Here is a 23,526-nt window from a genome sequence, read left to right on the forward strand (position 1 = left end):
GCTAGATACCAAAGAAAGATAAGGATAAGTGATTAGTTTGACTTTGGAACAATGCAGATGGCAAAGAGAGTTCTAAGTGAACAGAAACAAAAAGAAATTTTCTTTTGTTCATATAGTACAATAAAAAGAGCTTTTCTTATCATCACTAAATTGTGGTTATTTGTACTTAGTACTAGCTTCTTGAAACTCCTAAAACACTCTTTCACATGAACTCAGAAGTTCCCAAGGTATCAGCTTGACATTTGATGGGAAAAATTCATTTTTACACTAAAAATATTTTATTGTAAAGATGCTGTACAGAGGGGTTATATTTACACGAATAAGTTACATTTCTCATTGAAAATTGTTTCCCACTCTATTGTTTTTCTCTGTCTATCCCTTCCCTCCACTCCTTCCTCCCCCCATGTCCCCCATGTTGTTGTAAAGATCATTCCCGCTTTAATGTAACCTATTATTGTTGCACTGGGTCATCTTTCAGCATTTTGTTATTTCCCTTCCCTTTCCTCAAATACATGCATATATAGGATGGAGGGTACCAGAATCAAAGACAAGAATTGCCAGGGATAAAACTAATTTGAAAAGAAAAATGAAATAAAGTAAAAAGAAAGAACTAGTTACTGTACATTGGCTATATCAAGGTTGACAACTAAACAAAATAAGACCTGTTGTTTCAATATCTTCGTGTTCATTTCAATTAGCATCATTTTGTATGATCACACATATGTTTATAGTACTTCAGCTATTATAATCCTCTGTCAGGACTAACAGGATAATACTAATTGCAAATAAGGGAAATCATAGAGCCTATGTTTCTTTGGGCCTGGCTTACTTCACTTAATATGATTTTTTCCAAGTCTATCAATTTTCTTGTGAAAGGGACAATATCATTCTTTCTTACAGAAGCATAAAATTGAGTAAATATACCACGTTTTCTTGATCCATTCATCTATTGTGAGGCAACTGGGTTGGTTCCATATCTTATCTATGGTAAACAATGCTGCAATGAACATAGTTGTGCTGGTAGCTTATTGTGCTCTATTTTGAAATCATTTGGGTGATGGCCAAGAAGTGGGATAGTTGGATCTTACGGGAGTTCTATGTTTAGTCTTTTTAGGAACCTCCATACTGCCTTCCATTCCCACCAACAGTGTAGTAGTGTTCATATTTAGCCACATCCTGGTCAACATCTGCTATTATTTGTTCTCTTGAAAATGGCTATTCTAACTGGGGTGAGGTGGAATCAATGTGGTTTTGATTTGCATTTCTTTTATGACCAATGATGCTGAGCATCTCCCTTCTCCTTTCTAGAGGCTACACAATTACAGATTTCTAGTGTCTCACCAGAGGCATAGAAACTTGTAATGCTGTGTGTGATTTTAGTTTTACATTCACTTCCTTGGAGCTTAAACTGACTCCTATAACTTACAATAAAGGTTTATACTATTTCACTTACTGAAAAATAAGTAATTTTCAAAAACGTAGAAAAAAATCTCTTGGTCAGGGGTTCCAGATTTTTATTGGGAAATTTTTATTTCGTTGCTTGTTTGTTATATCACTTAAGCACACGTTGAATTTTTGGTTTTCCAACCAAATCTTCAACAACCAAAAGCTATGTTGCCTTATTGGATTTCACTTCATAAGTTAGCAAAAAATTGACATATTTTTGGTTTGGTCTTTCAGGGATTTTTGGCTTATGGAGTGTTAGTGGGCCAGTACACAGGCTTGGACTAAGGGTCTGGAAATCTTGCTTAGATTATTTTACTCAATGCTGTCACTGTGCCACTTGAACCACATATCCACTTCTTGCTTCTTAATTGAAGATAAGAATCTTGAGGAGTTATTTGCTTAGGTTGGCATCAAACTGTGATCCTCAGATCACACCCTCCTGAGCAGCTAAGATTAGAAGAATGAGCCAGACCCTGGATATATTGTGCTCCCTATGTAACCTAATCAAGGGCACAGAATTCTGAAGCATATGTGTATGGTTATATATTTCAAAATTAGATGGCAATATATAGACTTTTGTGTGTGTGTGTGTGTGTGTGTGTGTGTGTGTGTGTGTGTGTGTGTGTGTGTGTGTGTGATAAATGTGCAGAGGGATATGAGGATGAATCTGATTTTGAGGAAGATTTCACCTAGAGCTTTTCACAGATTGGGCTACGCTGTACAGAATGCTTGAGACTAAAAGTGAGGTAAATGCTGTCATCATCCCATTCTCCTACATCCCTTGCTAATATATTTATAACCTGTGATGTTGTCATGGTTACTTTTTGTGTATGAGAGCCAGTACTGGGGCTTGAATTCAGGGCCTGGATGTCCCTTAGCTTTGTATGCAATGCTAGCACTCTGGCAATTGAAGCACAGCTCATCTTTTTGTTTTTACTGGTAAATTGAAGGTAAGAGTCTTTTATTCTTATGTTGGCTTTGAACTGAGTTCCTCATATCTCAGGGTTCTGAGCAGCTAGTTTTACAGGCCTGTGTTCCAGTGCCTAGCATTTCATTACTACTTTTACAAGCTGCATGCTCACACACATACTTTGCATTACAAAATCTCACTGCTCAGGATATGTGACAAGAAGTGAGGAAAGATGGTTGAGTGGATAAGTTACCAAATGCGCTTCTACCCCCATTAACATCATTCTGGTCGTTAACTTACCCTTCAGTCAGTGAGAACATATTTCCCCTTTCATTCTGAATTTTTCAAAAGGAAATCAGTGAAATGTTTTTGTTATATCTTTCAAAGATTATCTCCCAAACAGGAGATATTATTTGAATGTATTTGATAATATTTCAGATTGGGTTGGTCTTGTGTGTCGGAATGTGGGCAGAGACCGTCCAGCCAGCTGGGCATCAGGCACAGAGCTGATGCTTCCTGTCTGCTGGTTGCAGAGAGGAAGGTTTTCTTCCTGGCCAAGCTTTCAATTGATATCCTTTCATCTTTGACTTCTAATTACCTAGCATAACAAGCATGAACCATCACCAATAGGCTCATTTTAGAAGTATTAGTAGCTTTTCATTCATTGCTTTTTTCCAGGAAGTTTGATCTGGGCATCCTGGTTGTACCTCATAAGGTTATTTTTATGATACACGTTGCCTCTGCCATTTCTGAAATTCATTTCCTCAGTATTAGATAAATGAATTTGATCTAAAGCCAATAGTATTTTCCTTCCAAGATGCTAGGTACCTTATTTAAATCTTTTATCCTTTGGCAAAGCAATCAGGATGTTTGTGTAAAACCCTAATTCTTCAAAGAATTATAGTTATAAGGTATCATGTGCAAACTTTCATATAGTATCCTTTTTAATGTTTTTATTGTAAAAATACTGTACAGAGGGGCTACATTTACATGAGCAAAATAATGAGTATATTTCCTATCAAGCATTGTTACCTCCTCCTTTGTTTTTCCCCTACCATCCCTTCCCTCCCACCTCCAGAAGTACACTCCCTCCTCTCTCCTTCCTTCCTGCCTAAATTGTAAAGTAAGTTTTTCAACATAGTGTCTTTTACATCTCATTGTTACAGGGGGTCAAGCTGTATCCATTGTTAAGCATTTGGATTTTTCCCCTCTCCTCCCAAAGCTAGAGAAATATATATAGAAGATGCATGGCACCGACATCAAATGCAGTGAAAACAGGGATTATATTGTGGCGGAGCAACATATAAAGACACAAAAATTCACATAACTAATGTAACAAGATTGGGTGGAAAAATGATGATGGTAGAATTAATTTGATAACTCTTCTACAGTTTTTAATAGTTAAGGCTTTTTAACTCAAAGGAGGATTAAAACACACAGAATAGAGGAATATAGTTACTACTCATTTGATGTGTATGGAAAGATTATCAGAATTGTCATGATTAATAAAAATATATGTTCAAATTTCCAGTGGCAGTAAATGGTGCTGGCAAAATTGGTTAACTACATGTAGAAAACTTAAGCTAGATCCTTATATATCACCCTGCACCAGAATCAACTCCAAATGGATCAAAGACCTTGAACTCAAAGCAAACACTCTGAAAACATTACAGGATGGAATAGGAGAAACCCTAGGTCTCCTTGGCTCAGGCCGAAATTTTCTGAATAGAGACCCAGAAACACAACAAATGAAAGAAAGGTTGGACAAATGGGATTGCATAAAGTTGCAGAGCTTCTGCAGGGCAAATGACATAGCTAGCAAGATCAATAGAAAACCCAAGGATTGGGAGAAGATCTTTACTAGCCATACAACGGACAAGGGTCTCATATCTAAAATATACTTGCAACTCAAAAAATTAAACGCCCCAACAACAAATCCTCAAAGAAACAACTGCCCAATAAATAAGTGGGCGAAAGACTTAAAGAGAAACTTCTCTGAAGAAGAAAGAAGGAAGGGCAATAGACACATGAAGAAATGTTCAACATCCCTAGCCATAAAAGAAATGCAAATCAAAACAACATTGAGATATCACCTCACTCCAGTTAGAACAGCAAAAATCAAGAACTCTAACAACAACAGATGCTGGAGGGGATGTGGACAGAAAGGAACTTTACTTCATTGTTGGTGGGAATGTAAACTTGTTCAACTACTTTGGAAAACAGTATGGAGGTTCCTCAAAAGACTTCACATAGAACTCCCCTATGACCCAGCAATCCCACTTTTGGGCATTTACCCAATTGCTTACAAACAAGACCACACTAAAGCTACCAGCACAACTATGTTTATTTCAGCATTATTTACCATAGCTAAGATATGGAACCAACCCAGATCCCCCTCAGTAGATGAATGGATCAAGAAAATGTGGTATATATACACAACGGAATTCTATGCCTCCATCAGAAAGAATGACATTGCCCCATTTGTTAGGAAATGGAAAAACTTGGAAAAAATTATATTAAGTGAAGTAAGCCAGGCCCAAAGAAACATAGGTCCCATGGTTTCCCTTATTTGTAATATCTAGTATATGTATGAGTCAAGCGGAAAAGGTCAGATAATGTGATGTCAGGAAAATGAACCCTTAGATGTGTATTTTAATGTTTTTTTTTCTTCCATGCATGTGTTTCTAATGCATTTATAAGATTATTTCTTTGTTGCTTTGTATGTCCCTCCCCCACAGTATAACCCCTGCTTTCACTATATTTGATGTCAGTATAACTTGTGGAGGAGATGGGGAAAAACCAGTTGTTTAAGGATACAGTTGTACCTGTTGCAACAATGAGAAGTAAAGTTGTCATGTCCAAAACGAGCTTTACAACGTCGGTGTTGGGGGGGGGGGGGAGGGAGGGGAGGAAGGAGAAGGATTGGGATGGGGGAGGCGGGAGGCTGGGAAGGGATGTGAAGGGTAAAGAAAGGAGGAGGCTGCAATGCTTGGTAAGAAATGTACGCATTATCCTGCCTATGTAATTGTAACTCCTCTGTACACTATGTTCACAAATAAAATTAAATTAAATTAAAAAAAATTTCCAGTGGCAGACTGGTATGCTAAATGGGAGCAGACATTGGTGATGCCAGGGGTTTGAAAGCGGATAATGAAGGAGAATATCAGAGGAGAGCATTTGCTAAGGATATAATTTCCAAAGGTCATACCAAATATATGGAACTAGAATGCTAAGTGATGATCTACTGAGCACTAAATTTTATTTGTTGGATTCTTGGTTTTATGTATTCCAGGGATTAGAACCTTGGGCTTGGGTACTGTTCCTTAGTTTTTGTTTCTCAAGGCTAGTGCTCTACCAGTTGTTTCACATGATATTTTGGGTGGTTAATTGGAGAACAGTCTTTCCAAATTAACTCTTTGGGCTTGCTTCAAACATGATCTTCAGGTATCAGCCTCCTGAGTAGCAAGCATTCCAGTTGTGAGCCACCAGAGCCCGGCTAGAGTCACATTTTAAAAGTATTCTCTCGGTGAATCATATGTGTCTAGCTCCTATTTGAGCACTTTGGTTCCAGGGGCCATGTTAGATTTAGAATAACATGAGAATTTTTCATTTTGTAACCCGCAGCATCCAATATCTATCTAATTTATTCTTATCTTCATTTCTGATCTTTTTTTCTTCATTGTAGCTTTCCATTCTTACTTCACAAGCAAGCATGTCAGTGCTGTTTTCCTTTTCTGAAGCAAGTCACGTCCATTCCCATTAATTGGGGATGTACTTACTGTTCTTACTGCCTGCAGTACCTGCTTCTAGATAATTGCATGGATGATGGCTTTCAAGCTAACTATCTCCTTCTCAGGGATGTCTCCTCGCATCCCCACTTTGAAGTTGTTGCCACAAAACGACCAATGTCATGTCTCTGGTTTATAGAAATTATCATTATGACTTCTGGTTTTCTATTCAGCAAGAAATTGCTAAGGAGAGATCCACGTTCACATCTGTTTCGCCAACATCTGTAATAATGCCTGGTCCTTAGTGCTCAGGAACCTTACTTGGAGATCAGCCTTCTCCAGCTCAATTTATGCTAGTTTCTGGTCAAGCCAGCTCTTCAAGCTGAAGTCTGGTGGCTAGCATTCTTTGTGCCTTTCTGTGTCGCTGAGTCCACTTCAGGGCAAGATCAGTGCCTGACACCTATTTCCTGCTATGGAAAGATGGCTGTGGCATCATAGAAGTTATGGCTATTGTTTTGTGAAGCTGCGTGAGGACACACATCCCCACAGAAATTCACCAAGCCAAGTGTGTCCCATGCCCAGAAGTGCATTCTACAACTCAGCAACCAAATTATCACCCACTCCCTGATGAACTCTATATTTCCATTTCCTTAAAAAGAAAGAAAAATTCAAAACATGCCTTTGATGATTTGTCATTGAATTACTGAAGCAGAGTATACAATTTTGTGTATTTGTAAGTCTTTCTCCATCTCTCTTGAGCCATTGACATATTTCTATGTGTTTGAAGCTTGGAAGGTAAAATGAGGTTTAATTCAGCATAGTCAGAAACACTTTTGGAGGGAATGCAAACTTTCAATATGATGTTCTACAGATGTCCATCTTGGCACAGGAACTGAGTATACTGTCATAAGATAAGAGGCTTGTTCTGATTTCTATTGACTTTCCTCTGGGTGCAGGGAGTGTGATCCCACTGCATGTGTGTCTTTTTGTTACACTGGAGGGCCAAGGACTCCTCTCAAAATCTAATGCGATGGGGGTAAGAGAGACTAAACCTCAGAACCCAGCTTCCCACATCACTAGGATTACAGACCTGAGACTCCTATACTCAACTCATAGCTGCTTTTTTATACATAGTGTACTAAGTTTCATTCTATTCACTTCATAGACAGATATGAAAATATGTGTATATATTTATTCATCTATTTATAATCAGTATTATATATAGAATCAAAAAATATATTCATATAATTATAATCAAAGTTATATTACCACTTTCTCCAATAATGATTTACACTAGATTTGTGAAAAATATACTCAAGACTGAAAGTGATAAATGCCTTTGTAGTATGAAAAATCATATTCATTCTTATACATCATATAATATACTATAAAAATATAAAGAACATAACAAATATTTGCATATAACTGATTTAATAGTGGATTTTTTTCCTTCCTGACTTTGTCTTTGTCCATCTATGTAAGCCTTCTTTCTTCTATTGATGATGGCTTTTACTTTCCAATATAGGTATTTCCTATGTATTTTGTCAAATATTTTCAGCCCTAAGTACATTTTGGATATTATTGGAGCCAAATTTTTCTTCAATATTTCCCAAAGCACAATAAATATGTATACAGACTTGAATTCACTGTTGGAAGAGAGTCCCATATACCATTATAAACATTGTAGCATTTGTCACAATTGACAGAACTGCTTTCTAAGGACATCTGATCTGCTATGTCCTAGAGCTTTTGGAGCCACCTTATCACCTCATTCAGGCATGGCCTGGCTTCCTTGCCACTGCCTGTGCATTTAACAGTCCCCTTTATATCCATAAGTCTCTCTTGTACAGCCCCCTCTTACTCTGTGTTTTCCCACAAACAAAACAAGTGCATGGTGCTTGAGATTGTAGGTTGAAAAAAACCACATTTAGGATTCATGAATTGTATAACATAATATAAACATTGGCATTTTAATAACGTTAGAAAAATAAATAGAATGAACATTTTACAACAATAAGGACAAAAAGAAAAAGAAAAATTTTCCCAGGAAGAGGTGAAGGAATCTCGAAATCTAGATTGGCCTCTAAGTTGCCTTCAGGCAGCAATTCTGCCTCAGAGTCCTCAAAGAGATCTACTTCCTCATAAAAGATAGAATTTTTTCCTGAGTCGTGGGAGGGAGAGATTATAATTTCTCAATTGGATATTGGATCCCCTGCAGCAGGACAGATTATTCTGGATATTATGTGAGGACAGATTCCCTTTCGTCAACTGAAACTAGATTTTGGACCTCACTTATTGGTTTTCCTAAACATAGACTGGGTCATTTTCCATTGGCACACATTTATCCTGCACTCCAAAAAGAAAAGGTATGTACATATGACCAAATAAGTGAAATGAACCACAAGATAGGGACATAAGTGGTTTTTTCTTTCTTTCTCTTGTTTCTAACGTATTTACAATATATCATGTGATTTTTTTGTTCTTTGTATGTTCCTCCCCCATGGTATAACCGCTGTTTTCACTGTATGTAATGTCGATGCCATGCATATTTTATATATGCTTCTCTAATTTGTGGAGGGGAAGGGAAAAAACAAAATGCTTAAATAGAGATACAGGTTGACCCATTGTAATAATGAGATGCACAAGACACTTTGTGGAAAAACGATCATCAGAATTTAGGCGGGATCAGGGGGAGTGTAGCTGTGGAGGGGGGAGGGAAGGCATGATGGGGGATAAACAAAGGAGGAGGTAATAATGCTTGACAGGAAATGTACTCATCACCTAGATTATGTAACTGTAAACACTCTGTACATTATTTTTTACATTGAAAATGTATTAAAAAAGGTCAAAAGACCCAGAAATAAAACCACATACTTACAATCATCTGATGTTTGATAAAGGAGTGAAAGATGTACAGTGGAAAAACATAGCTTTGCCAGTTGCCTGTGGCTCATGCCTTTAATCCTAGCTACTCAGAAGGCTGAGATCTGAGGATCGTTGTTCAAGGCCAGCAGGGCCAGAGAAGACCATGAGACTCTTATCTCCAATAAAGCACAAGAAAATGGGAGGTGGAACTGTGGCTCAAGCACTAGCCTTAAGCTGAATATCTGAGGGACAGCGCTGAGGACCAGAGTTCAAGCCCCAAAACCAACACACAAACACACACACACACACACACACACACACACACACACACACACACACACACACACACAAATCATAGCCTTTTCAACAATTAGTGTTGGGAAAACTGGGCAGCTATAGTCAGAAAACTAGAAGTGGATCTCTGCTTGCACTAACATCAATTCAAAATGGATTAACTACCATAAAATCAGCCAAACTACTGTAACACAGAATACGGATGGCATTAGAAATTGTAGGTACAGGCATGGACTTCCTGAATAGAGTCCCAGGGACACAACAGATAGGATAGAGACCCAACAAATTGGACTACATCTAAGGAAAGAAATTCTTCAAAGACTAGGGACATAGCCACTAAACTAAAAAGACAACCAACAAATTGGGAAAAGATATTTACCTGCAATACATCAGACAAAGGGCTAATATTCAATGTATACATGGATTTCAGGAAACTACCCCTCCCAAACCTAATAAACCAATCACTAAATGGGCAAGGAGGTAAGGAGAGACTTCTCAGAAGAAGAGGTAAATATGGCAAAGAAACATCAGAAAAGGTTCATCATCCCTGGCCATAAAAATGTAAATCAAAGCAATCCTGAGGTACCATCTTACCCAAATATTCTGAATTCTGAAAACAAATGCTGTTGGGAAGTGGATGAAAAGGAATCCTACTGCACTGGTGGTGGGAATGTATACTAATACAACCACTCTGGAAAGCAGTCTGGAAGTTGCTCAAAAATCTAAATACAGGCCTTCTCTAATACCATCCCATACCAGTTCTAGGCATCTAACCTGAGAATCATGAACCATAATATGACAAGGACACTTGCATAACCATGTTCCTTGCTGCTCAATTCACAGTGCCAAGTTATGTACAAAACTCAGATGCCCCACAATAAATAAATGGATCCAATAATTATGCTATCTATATACAATGAAATTTTACAGAAAGAGCCATTAGAAAGAAAAAAATAATGTCATTTGCAAGGAAATGGATAGAACTAGAATAAATCATGTTAAGAAAGTTAAGCCAAGATCATAGAGACAAATGGCACATTTTCTCCCTGATATGTGAAAGTTAGATTTAAAACTCAAGGGGATATGACAATCTGTACATGATTCTAGGCATCATATATAATAAGAACAGAAGAGGACAGGCTTTGGAGAAAATCACAAAATTGTAATACCCAAGCACCTCTTCTTATGTGTATAAAACAATACATATAACTGAATAAAATTACAAAGATAAGGAAACAAAGGAACTTGTCTTAATTCATCTATTCATTTTGTGATGACTCTGTATTCTTAACCCAATATACATTATATAATATGCGTGCACATCTAAGGAAAGATAGGGGAAGGGTACAGAATCAGTGGAAAGTGGATGAAAAATTGCAGCAGTAGAGCCCACTGGCTGTACTGGACATTGTTGAAAGTGAACTATGGAACTCGAGGGTCTAGATGGGAGGGAGGAAATGGATGAGAATGGGGGAACAGATGAGACTAGGTAAAAGGAAGAAAATGTACTAGTTACCTGACATAGAGAAAGGTAACCATGCTGTATATCACCACTAAAACAGCAATATTTGTTATTTTTTAAAAAGAAAATAGTTCCCAAATGAGAATATGAAAAAAGTGAAATACAGGGCAGATAATTCTTTTTTTTAAGTCCTTGGTACCTGAAAGTTTCAATCATTAGCTATTGTCCTACAAACTGAGTCATGCCTCTAAACCCAAAAGTCCTTACAATATTCATTTTTTTTGTCCTTGATTTCTTCACATTGTCTATTTACTTTTCAGTGTGTGTGTGTGTGTGTGTGTGTGTGTGTGTGTGTGTGTGTGTGTGTGTGTGTGTGTGTGTGTGTGTGTGTGTGTGTGTGTGTGTGTGTGTGTGTGTGTGCCAGAAATGGAGCTTGAACTCAGGATCTAGGTGCTGTCCCTGAGATTCTTTTTTGCTCAAGAGTGCACTCTACCACTTGAGCCAAAGCTTCACTTCTGGATTTTCTTGAGCAGTTTATTGGAGATAAAAGACTCACACAAACGTTTTTGCACCACTACATTCAAATCATCATCTTCAGATCTTAGCCTCTGGAGTAGCTAGGATTACAGGCATGATCTAAGGTATCTGCCTTATTAATTGTTGCTTTTTCAAAAAAGCTGGTGCCAGTGGCTCATGCCTGTAATCGTAGCAACTCAGGCGGCTGAGATCTGATAATCGAGGTTTAAAGACAACCTGAGTAAGAAAGTCTGTTAGACTATTATCTCATTAACTGGTTACCCCTTCCCCAACTCCTTGGCCGGAGGTCCATCCAGTGGCGCCAACCCAAACAGCATCAACAGAGACAGAGACTGAGGTGAAACACACAGAGCCATCACCACCCTGCCCAGCCCACAACCATCTCAACTGAACTCTGATTGCAATGGCAACCAATGACCTACATCACACAGAAACAACAACTAACTCCAGGGTGAGTACTCCCCAGGGGACAGTGTATCCCTCAAGGGAGACCAGAACTGGTGGGAATCCCCAGACCCTGACCCAGACTCCTCCCCCACAGGATCCACTTAAACTGGGAATAGTTTGAGAGCTCCACCAGCCCATGGAGCACACCCAGCTGGCCAGGCTAGAGCAAGAGCGCCCCTGGAAGGGAGCGCAAATGCCCAAGCCAGGAACAGTGCCCCTGGGTCAAAACAGCCTACAGTGGAAGAAATTTGAAATGTGTACTCCAGGCTGTGTAACCTAGGCAGGATACACAGCAGCACAGGTCCAACTGGCATGCCCCAGGGCAGGGGCCGGGACAAGGCCTGGGGATCCAGTGCCTGAGCAACACAACCAACTCTTCCCAACTGAATTCAGAAGCTTAGCATATGCCTCAGCAGAGGGGGGAAAAACAAGGAACTGCACCCGCCTTGGAATCATGCCTCTGACAGCAAAAGATCAGGCGTCCAGCACAAGAGAACCAGAAGCCAAAACCCAACCAGAACCCGACCCATATATCCTAGGCTGGTTATTGGACAACGCAGGCCGCCAGCACCTGATAATAGTCAGGAGGTCAGGCTGGTAAGGTGGCTCAGGATTAGAGTGCTTGTCTTGTGTGCATGAGGTCCTGGATCTGATTCCCAAACGCCATATATGCAGAAAGGGCCAGAAGTCGTGCTGTGGCTCTAATGGTAGGGCACCAGCCTTAAGCTGAAGAGCTGAGGGACAGCGCCCAGGCCCAGAGTTCAAGCCCACAACCGGCCAAAAAAAAAATCAGGAGCCCATAGCAGACTCCAGCAAATGGGAGAGTACATCCAGCACATCCGATCTCACCAAGAGCACCTGTTGGAATAAACAGGAACATTCTAGGCTGCTCAACCCTTCTATAGGTGGGAACTGCCATTGTTCTACAGCAGAGAGCTGAGAACAGAACCCTACATCGGTCAGAGTAGAAGCTAGAGGTTGGCCACCAACAGAACTGAGACCAGGCAGGTATAATCTCTCTCTACCAGCACAGAAACAGCAACCAAGCAAAGCAGACATCTATTGACCAAAACAAAATTTCAGATTAGTCTACAATAATCCCTGAAAATAACAGAAAAAAAATTACAAGCCTTATCAACACCCTATATAGCAAGCTACCCCCAAAAGCCAGCAGCTACGCAGGGGAGAGGCCCAGTGGGAGCAAAGCAGGAATGGAAGACAAAGTTACATCCAAGAGATGCAGTAGGTAATGACTCAAGAATTAAAGTGAGAAATAGACCAGAAATTTAAAGAACACAGGGACAAAATATTGAAAGTGATGCAAGGTATCACACAGGAGGTGCATGCAAAAATAGAGGCAGTACACACCTCACTAAAAGGTGAGATTAGTACAAACACAGAGGCAGCACAGACCTCACTAAGAGGTGAGATTAGTACAAAAATAGAGGTAGCACACACCTCATTAAGAGGTGAGATTAGTACTTGGAGAACCAACATTGAATCCAGAAATGAGTCCATGCAAACCACAATGGAAGCTGTAGTTAACAGAGTGAACAAAATGGAATGTAGAGTGTCAGATACAGAAGACAGAATACACCAACTGGACCAAAAAATCTCAGATATGGAAAAAAATCACTTAAATTATGCCAAAGGGAAATCCAAGAGCAAGCAGATAGTTCCAGGAAATTTAACCTTCATATAATTCGAGTGGACAAAAGTGAGGAATATCAAAGCAAGCGAATGCAACACCTATTCAAAAAGATAATCTGTGAAACTTTCCCCCATCTCAAAAAAGAACAAGTTACCTACATAACAGAAGCATATAGAATACCAAAGAAGCAAGATCCCAGGAGAAACACTTCTAGACACATTATAGTAAAAAATGGTAGATCTGAAAAATAAGGAAACAATCTTGCATGCAGCAAAAATGAAGAAGCAGGTATACTACAATGGGAAAAAATTAAATCAATGCAGATCTCTCCACACAGACACTGAATGCAAAAAAGGCCTGGGGAAGTACCATACGAGCCCTGAGAGTCAATAACTGCCAACCCAGACTGATATAACTGGCAAAGCTAGCATTCACAGTGGATGGAGAACTGAAAAACTTTAAAAGTAAAGGAAAAATAAATCAATACATAAACATTAAGCCAGCATTACAAAGAATACAATAGGGGGAACACAACCTGAAGAAAGCAACCAGGAACAGGGACCCACACCAGACAGGCTTTAATAGAATTCTAACTGAGCAAGCACAGAAGGAAAGGAAAGAAGAAAATCTTATAGAAACAGGGCATGACAGGGACCACAATGCATCTCTCTGTATTATCTCTTAATATTAACGGTCTTAATTCACCAATCAAAAGAAAAAGAACTCCAGATTGGATCAGAAAACATGACCCATCCATTTTAGCCTTCAGGAGACCCACTTCTCATCCAAACATACAAACTCGGAGTGAAGGGTTGGAAAAGGATCTACCAATCAGATGCCCCCAGTAAGAAAGCAGGAGTAGCTATCCTGATATCTAACAAAATAAACTTTTCATTAAAATCAATAGAAAAAGACAAAGAAGGACACTACATATTAATACAGGGAACAATCCAGGAGGAGGATATTATCATTATTAACTTATATTCCCCACACATTGGCGCACCAAAATATGTTAAGCAAACTTACAGAATAAAATAGATCCCAATACAATAATACTAGGAGACTTTAACACACCACTCTCACCAAAGGACAGGTCTACCAAAGAGAGGATTGGCAAAGAAGCTACTGAATTGAGTGAAGCCAAAAGCAGAACTAACTGAAATCTACCCAGTATTTCACCCTAAAACAACAATACACATTCTTCTCAGCAGCTCATGGCACTTTCTCCAAAATCATAGTTCATGCAAGGAACTTAAGCAGATACAAGGGGATTGACCGAATCCCGTGTCCTGTCCAAACACAGTGGAATCAAGCTACTTGTCAATAATAAATCAAACCGTAGAAATTATTCAAATACATCAAAATTCAACAGCACACTTCTATGAAAAACCTGGGTAACAGAAGAACTTAAAGAAGAAATTAAAAAGTTCCTACAACTCAATGAAAATGAAGATACATCACAAAGAAACTTGTGGGACACAGCAAAAGCAGTCTTAAGGGGCAAATTTATTACCTTCAGTGCCCACATCAAGAAAATAGACAGACCAAGTAAAAAATCTCATATTGCAATCAAAACAGCTAGAAAAACATGAAAAAATGGTACCCAACGTTACTAGACAAAGCCAATCAAACTAATAGCTGAAAATTAATGAAATAGAGAATAGGAAAATAATAGATAAAATTAATAAAACAAAAATCTGTTTCTTTGAAAAAATAAGTAAAATTGATGGACCGTTGGCAAGATTAATTAAGAAAAGAAGAGAGGAAACCCAAATTAACAAGATCAGGGATGCCATAGGAAAAATCACAAGTAGCCAGGATATCTGAACAATTTTAAAGGAGTCTTTTCAAAAGTTATATTTTCTAAACAAAGAAAACCTGGCAGAAATGGATGCATTTTTACAGAAACAGAAGTTCCCCAAACTGAGCAAAGAAGAAGTAAATCAATTAGCCACTATGTCACAATGAGATGCAGGAAGCAATCAGAAGTCTTCCAATAAGGAAAAGCCCAAGAATAGATGGATTCACAACAGAATTCTATAAAACCTATAAAGAGGAAGTAATACCCATATTCCTCAAACTCTTCAGAGAAACAGAGAAGGAGGGAACTATCCCAAACTCATTCTATGACGCCAATATTACACTCATCCCCAAATCAGGCAAAAACTCAACCAAAAAAGAGAATTGGACAAATTTCCTTCAAAGACCCTTAACAAAATTCTAGCTAACAGAATCCAGAAAACACACACAAAATAATCATACACTATGACCAGGTGGGCTTCATCCTAGAGATGCAGGGATGGTTTAACATACATAGGTCAATAAATGTAATCCAACACATCAACAGAGCCAAGTCAAGATTGACGTGCTTATCTCCAAAGACACAGAAAAGGCTTTTGGTAAAATACAACATTCATTTATGTTAAAAGCTGTGGAGAAAATAGGAACAGAAGGAACATTTCTTTTTTTTTTTTTTTGTCGGTCGTGGGGCTTGAACTTTTGGCCTGGGCGCTGTCCCTCAGCTCTTCAGCTCAAGGCGAGTGCTCTACCACTAAAGCTACAGCGCCACTTCCAGAAGGAACATTTCTTAAAACAATGAAAGCCATACACAACAGACCAATACCCAATATAATAAGTAATAGGGAAAAGCTACTACCAATTCTCCTAAAATCAGGAACAAGGCAAAGATGCCCACTCTCTCCACTCCTCTTCAATATAGTCCTGGCACAATTAGCCAGGACAATAAGGCAAGACAAAGACATTAAAGGGATCCTCATAGGGAAAGAAGAAGTTAAACTATCCCTTTGTGCAGATGAAACGACACTGTATCTTCATAACCCCAAAAACTCAGCCAAACATACAAACAAATTCAGAGTAAAGGGTTGGAAAAGGATCTACAAATCAAATTCCCCCAGTAAGAAAGCAGGGGTAGCTATCCTGATATCTGACAAAATAAAGTTTTCATTAAAATCAGTACAGAAAGACAAGGACGGACACTACATATTAATAGAGGGAACAATCCAAGAGGAGGATATTACCATCATCAACTTATATGCCCCAAATATTGGTGCACCCACATAGGTTAAACAAATACTCTCAAACTTACAGAATAAAATAGACTGCAATACGATAATACTAAGAGACTTTAACACACCACTCTTACCAAAGGACAGGTCCACCAACCAGAGGATTGGCAAAGAAGCTACTGAATTAAGTGAGGCCATACTTCAAGCGGAATTAACTGACATCTACCGAGTATTTCACCCTAAAACAACACAGTACACATTCTTCTCAGCAGCTCATGGAACTTTCTCCAAAATAGACCATATCATAGTTCATGCAAGGAACTTAAGCAAATACAAAGGGATCGACATAATCCCTTGTGTCCTATCTGACCACAGTGGAATTAAGCTAGTTCTCAATAACAAAGCATACTGCAGAAATTTCTCTAATACAGGGAAATTGAACAGCACACTTCTTAGCAATGCCTGGGTAACAGAAGAGATCAGAGAAGAAATAAAACATTTCCTACAACTCAATGAAAATGAAAACACCTCGCAAAGAAACTTGTGGGACACAGCAAAAGCAGTCCTCAGGGGCAGATTTATTGCTCTCAGTGCCCACATCAAGAAAATGCAAACAGACCAAGTAAATAATCTCATGTTGCAATTAAAACAGCTAGAAAAACAAGAAAAAACTAGATGGAGCCAGATACCCAAATTAAGAGCAGAGATTAACCAATTAGAAAACCAGAAAATTATAGCCAAATTTAACCAAATAAAAAGCTGGTTCTTTGAAAAAATAAATTAAATTGATGGACCGTTGGCAAGATTAATTTTAAAAAAAAGAGAGAAAACCCTTATTAACAGGATTAGGGATGCTACGGGAAAAATCACCACACGTACCCAAGATATCCAAACAATCCTAACGGACGGACTACTTTCAAAAGTTATACTCTCTAAAGGAAGAAAACCTGGCAGAAATAGATGCATTTTTAGAGAAATACAAGTTGCCCAAATTGAGCAAAGAAGAAGTAAACAATTAAATAAGCCAATATCCTACAACGAGGTACAGGAAGTTATCAAAAGTCTTCCAACAAAAAAAAGCCCAGGACTAGATGGATTCACAGCAGAATTCTATAAGACCTTTAAAGAAGAGCTATTACCCATACTCCTCAAGCTCTTCAGAGAAACAGAGAAGGAGGGAGCTATCCCAAACTCATTCTACGATGCCAATATCACACTCATCCCCAAACCAGGCAAAGACCCAACCAAAAAGTAGAATTACAGGCCAATTTCCTTGATGAACATAGATGCAAAGATCCTTAATAAGATTCTAGCTAACAGAATCCAGAAACACATAAAAAATACACTATGACCAGGTAGGCTTCATCCCAGAGATGCAGGGATGGTTTAACATACATAAGTCAATAAATGTAATCCAACACATCAACAGAGCCAAGGTCAAGAATCACATGATTATCGCCACAGATGCAGAAAAGGCCTTTGATAAAAATCAACATTCATTCATACTAAAAGCTGTGGAGAAAATAGGAATAAAAGGAACATTTCTTAAAACAATAAAAGCCATTTATATCAGACCAATAGCCAATTATACGTAATGGGGAAAAGCTAAAACCAATTCTCCTAAAATCAGGAACAAGGCAAGGATGCCCCCTGTCTGCACTCCTCTTCAATATAGTCCTGGAACCCTTATCCAGGGCAATAAGGCAAGGAAAAGGTATTAAAGGGATCTGCATAGGAAAAGAAGAAGATAAACTATCCCTTTTTGCAGACGACATGATTTTATACCTTCTCGATCCCAAGTACTCCATCCATTTAGAAATCATAAATCACTTCAGCAAAGTAGCAGGATACAAAATAAACCCACAAAAATCAGTTGCCTTCCTCTACACTGACAATGTACAAGAAGGGAGGGAAATAAAGGGAGCAACCCCATTCACAATAACCTCCCCAAAATTTTTCTCTGCATTGTTATCTAAATATTATCACTATTGGGAAATGTTATCACTGTTTTACTTAGCCTGGTGTTCAGTTAAATGGAAAGGTGTCTTTATTGATTCAGAAAGGAAGGGTGGATATTATGGTAGGCACCTCAGATGTATTGCTATGTATATTAAGGGCTATAGACCCCACCTGTAATGTTTTACTGTTTTGTAAGCAGAATAGATGATGCATTTTGTGTGCAAGTAGAAACTACTTTGAAGCTTAAGAAAAAGAGGAAACATATCTCAGATGCTACATATGCTATTATATTTTTAAAATTTGTATGATAACATCCAAATTACGGCAAATTCACTATGTATTTTTGTACAAAAGGGGTGATTTTCCTGAGCCTTCTCTCATTACATTACAAAACAGCTTCACCCACTTAAGTGAGATATAGTTTTGAACCCAGGTTTATTGCTTACTGGAAATTTAAATTTTTTTCCCAGTCTGTGGTTGTTTTTTTCTTTTTTTTCCAGAAATTGTGGTCAAATGCAAACAATTTAAAATTGATCATCTTTTTACACTTTGTATTAGCATTACCTAGTTATATAAGTGGATTTCATTTTGATATATCCACATAGGCATACAATGTACACTGATCATATTTACCCTTTCATCATTCTCCTTCTCTTCTCCCAGGTTTTATTATCTTAATCATTTTAAGATTACAACATAGTAGTAAGTATATTTACAATATTGTACAAGTTCAATGTCCACACTGATATCATCCTCCAATATTAAAATCTATATTCATTAAATAATTTTCCACTCTCCTCTGCTTCAAGATCTCCATCAAGTATGATTTTGCTTCCTGTCTCTATCAATTTGACTGTTCTATGTAACTGATATAAGTAGAATTATGCAATATTTGATCTTGTTATGACTGGCTTATTTCATGTAGTACAGTGTCCCCAAGATTCAGCCATAATATAACATCTGTCACAAAATAATTCTTTTTAAAGTTGAAGTAATATACCACTGTATGTATAAACCACATTTATTTTATGTATTCATTTGTTGATGGCCACTTGGATTGCCTCCATGTTTTAGTATTGTACAAAATGAATATGAGTGCTCAAAGATTTCTTCAAGACCCTGCTTTAGAGTATATGCCCAGAAGTGGAGTCATTGGATCATATGACAATTCTCTTTCCTTCCTTTCATTTTTTTTTCTGTCATGGGCTTGACTCAGGGCCAGGTCACTGTCTCTGAACTTTTCCTCAAGGCTAGTGTTTTACCACTTTAAAACACAGGTCCACTTCCTGTTTTCTACTCAGGCTAGCTTGGAACGATGATCCTTGGATTTCAGCTTCTTGTCCTGACTGGTTAGGATTACAGGCATGAATAATCCTGTTTTGAATTGCTGGAAAAGTTGCCATACTGTTTCCCATAGAAAGGTTCCAATTTTGCCACACTTTTGTCAGTATTGTTACTTTGTTTTTTGTAGTTATCCTAATTCATATGAAATGGTCATATTCTTCATTGTTTTGACTTACACTTTCCTAGTGATTAGTGACGTTAAACACCTTTATGTGCATGTTAACATTTTAATTGTCTTCTCTGGAGAAACATCTGAATTCTTTGCACAGTGTAAAATCAGGTTGTTTGTTATTGTTGGGATGTTGTTCTTTATATATTCTTGATGTGAACCACTCATCAAATATATGCTTGCAATGACTTTATACCATTCTGTGTTGCTTATTTGGACACTGATGATTGCATCCTTTGGTGCATCCTGTTTGCGTTTTCCTACAGTGACTGACTCTTCTCTGATGTCAGTTTCTAGTATGTCTTCTGGTCCTGTAACGATGAACCATCATATTGATTTGCACTCCTCTTTTGTAACAGTGAACTAAAGCTACATAATAATGCTCTGACTGTTTATCGGCTTCCATTTTTGGACCTATTCCCTCAGCTTTTAGTAAAAAGCCTTGGGGCATATCCACAAATTATTAGGTCCTAAAAACAACGTAGAAAGTTGTACCATTAAATATAGTTACTTCTGATGGAAATATGTGACTTCCAATTTCTAAAATAGGGCAAATATGATGAAATTGATACAGATTTTTTAATTGCCAGTCATAGTGCTTGAACTCTGGGCCTGGGTGCTGTCCCTCAGCTCTTCAGCTCAAGGCTAGTGCTCTATCACTTGAGCCACAGCACCACTTCTGGCCTTTTCTGTGTATGTGGTACTGAGGCATTGAACCCAGGGCCTCATGCCTACAAGGCAAGCACTCTACCACTGAGCTGCCTTCCAATGCTTGATAGGAAATGTACTCATTACCTTCCTCATGAAACTCTAACCCCTCTGTACATTATTTTTACAATAAAAATGTATTTTTTAAAAAAATGAAAATTGAGAGCTTCATAATGTAGAAGCACACCAAAACTCTAGGTATATATTTTTCTTCATATGAATATGTAGAATTGTATGAGGCTAGAGATTTAACCTACTTGCAAGTTAATAATGAACTTGTCACATTTTCATGGATGGTACACGATTTATGATACTCTTGGGTAAGGGACAAAAGGTACTTAATTTTTACAGCAATAGTGAAAGCCAGTGATGTGTGTGTGTGTTTGTGTGTATTTAAATATTTGAAATAAATCTCCCAGCCCTCAGTGCTACTGAGTGAGGTAAAGGTAGCCAGGTGAAACCTATACAAAAAATGGGTTCTGAGTTTGAGCAACTGCGATCTATATAATGAGCAATAGGCATGCCTGAACTTTACTCTGGAGGATGACAATAGCTTAGAAATAGGTTGTAAAACTATCCTTGTAAATATACTATAGAATAAAGAGCAACTAATGTTCACTTGAAGATATGCAAATACTTGAGACTGCTGTGGAATTGTTCTTTTTCTTTTGTTTCTTGAAGTTTCCTAGCTACCAAGACCAATACATATTTCTCCTGATAAATACATAACTCTCCTTAAAAGTGAGGCATGACAATCTGTTGAGATTACTTATTCTTTTCCTAGCCCTAAGCCTAAAGATGAAATAAGGACTTAAATCCTATCTAAAGTACAAATTCAACAAACGAAATAGATGGAGTTCATATTTTACACATCTAGAAACTTTTCTCTTAGAGCCATTTTTAATGCAGGAGTGGATGAAATTAAGGAAAAAATAGGTCCACAAATACATTTCATTAAGATATTCTATATATTTTAACCGTAATAAAGGATTACACTTCTGTTTTTTAGTGTATGAATATTTACCTAGTATGTACAGAAAACCAAAGTTTATTCCAGAGCCTATCATGGAATAGAATGTAGCAAATTTTCTATATATTGCTTGTATATTTATAGAATCCACCTGTCTGATTTCTCTCCTATTTTGATAAACAGAGCATCTGTTGTACATGTTGAAATACATTTTTATAACTACAGGATTCTACACACTTTGATGTCTACTAAATATAGAAAAGATTCATGCACAACCCTTACCTTCAAGGAGCAGCTCTCAGTATCCCAAGTAGCTTGTGTTTATCTCCCACCCCTTTCCTCCCGCTGTCAATCTAGGTGAGTGGTAACTGCTATAAGACAGAAAAACTTAGATAATTCACAGACATGCAGTTAGTATCCAATGGAACCTTCTTCACTTGGATTGTGTGTGTGTGTGTGTGTGTGTGTGTGTGTTGGTTGGGAGTGGAGTTTGAACTCTGGTCTTGGGCGCTGTCCCTGCACTATTCACCTCAAGGCAAGCACTCTACCGCTTGAGCCACAGTGCCGCTTTTGGTTTTCTAGTGGTTTATTGGAGATAAGAGCTCACAGATTTTCCTGCCTGAGCTGGCTTTGAATCATGATCCTCAGATCTTAGCCTCCTGATTAACTGGTGTTACAGGCATTAGCCACTAGCGCCCTGCTTGGATTATATTTTATCACTATGTTTTTGAGAATTTCAGCTTCCTAATTTGGAAACTGAGCTGTCCAGTTCCCAGTGAGTAGATGAATCTCATTACATAAAATTTCATTTAAGGCTTCGAGGGGAAGATGGCAGAGGAGAAGCTGGAGGCTAAACAGGCTCTCGCATAAGAAAGCAGTTTCAGAGCTCCAGTGAACAGTACTAAGCCAGAGAATCACACCAAGTGTGCCATCACACAGAGAGTTAGGCCAGAGAGAGAAAATACAGGCAAGGAGACAGCCCTGAGCACTTGTCAGCAGCCGCCGCCACAGCAGCAGTGGTGGCAGAAGCGACTGCAGCCACCATACCTGAATCACAAAGAGACCAGGACGAAGCAGCCAGACGAGGTGGATGAGCGGATTCTACACAACACCAGCAAGAACATACAAGGAGCACACATCTTCATCCTGCAGTTCACAGACCAGAGACTACCCAGGAACCAAGACTCAGCGTGCATAGCAGCCTAACGTCCTCACTCCTTCTCAGGGAGCAGAGGAGGGAAGGCCACCCCTCGCCCCCCAGTACCGGAGATCTCCATCTTGGATACCGACAAAGCTTGGTGGAGCTGCTAGCACCAACTCAGGCCTTGGAATAAATCTAGAGACATCTAGCAGGTCAAAAGAGCCTAACCTGACCTGCCAGACTCAGCTCCACACAGGGAAAAGTCACCCAGCTCAGGCGCCAGCCCTAGGAGTGGCTTTCTTCACTGGGTAATCAGAGCCAGAGGCTGCCCCTCCCTTTAGCAGCCTTGACAATCAACTGAAATTCAGTAAACAGAAACCCTGATAATGGCTCCAGGCTGGGCTCTGTGAGTTTCTCACAAACCAGCCCCCGGGAAAAGCTACTGTTTGCTGAAAGGCCTCAACTCTACCCAGAACCTAGCCTCATCACAGCACCTACAAACCCAAGGAAAAAGCCATCTCCCTCTTTTGTGATACTCAAAGCAGACCTCCCTCCCATTGAACTAACCTGCGAGGAGGGTTGCAGAGCATTTTTCTGCCTGTTCAAAGAAACTGACTTAAGTAACCAACCAAGCCACAGGAACACAAGCAGACCAGAGACTCCAACAAGGGGCTGGTTACGGACACAAGGGAGATACAGGATTTTTCCCGCTCTTCCCAAAAAAGTCAAAGAATTTTTTGTTCTATATTTTATAAAAAAAATTTTGTTTCTAAAAATTTTTTAATCTTTAATTTTTACCTTTTTTGAAAAAAAAATGTTTTATAGTAATTTTTTGTCCTCTTAGAATTTTATTTTAGGGTTATAAGTGA

The 23,526-nt window shown here is 38.6% G+C and overlaps 1 pseudogene; it reads left to right on the forward strand.

Moving 5' to 3' along the window:
- LOC138820436 (Golgi to ER traffic protein 4 homolog pseudogene) overlaps positions 1–22,386 on the forward strand; it is a 29,458-nt pseudogene extending 7,072 nt beyond the window's left edge.
- The last annotated feature ends 1,140 nt before the right edge of the window (positions 22,387–23,526 follow it).

The sequence above is a fragment of the Dipodomys merriami genome, unplaced genomic scaffold (genome assembly GCF_024711535.1).
Source record: "Dipodomys merriami isolate MVZ:Mamm:240054 unplaced genomic scaffold, mDipMer1.0.p SCAF_885, whole genome shotgun sequence".
Classification (NCBI taxonomy): domain Eukaryota; kingdom Metazoa; phylum Chordata; class Mammalia; order Rodentia; family Heteromyidae; genus Dipodomys; species Dipodomys merriami.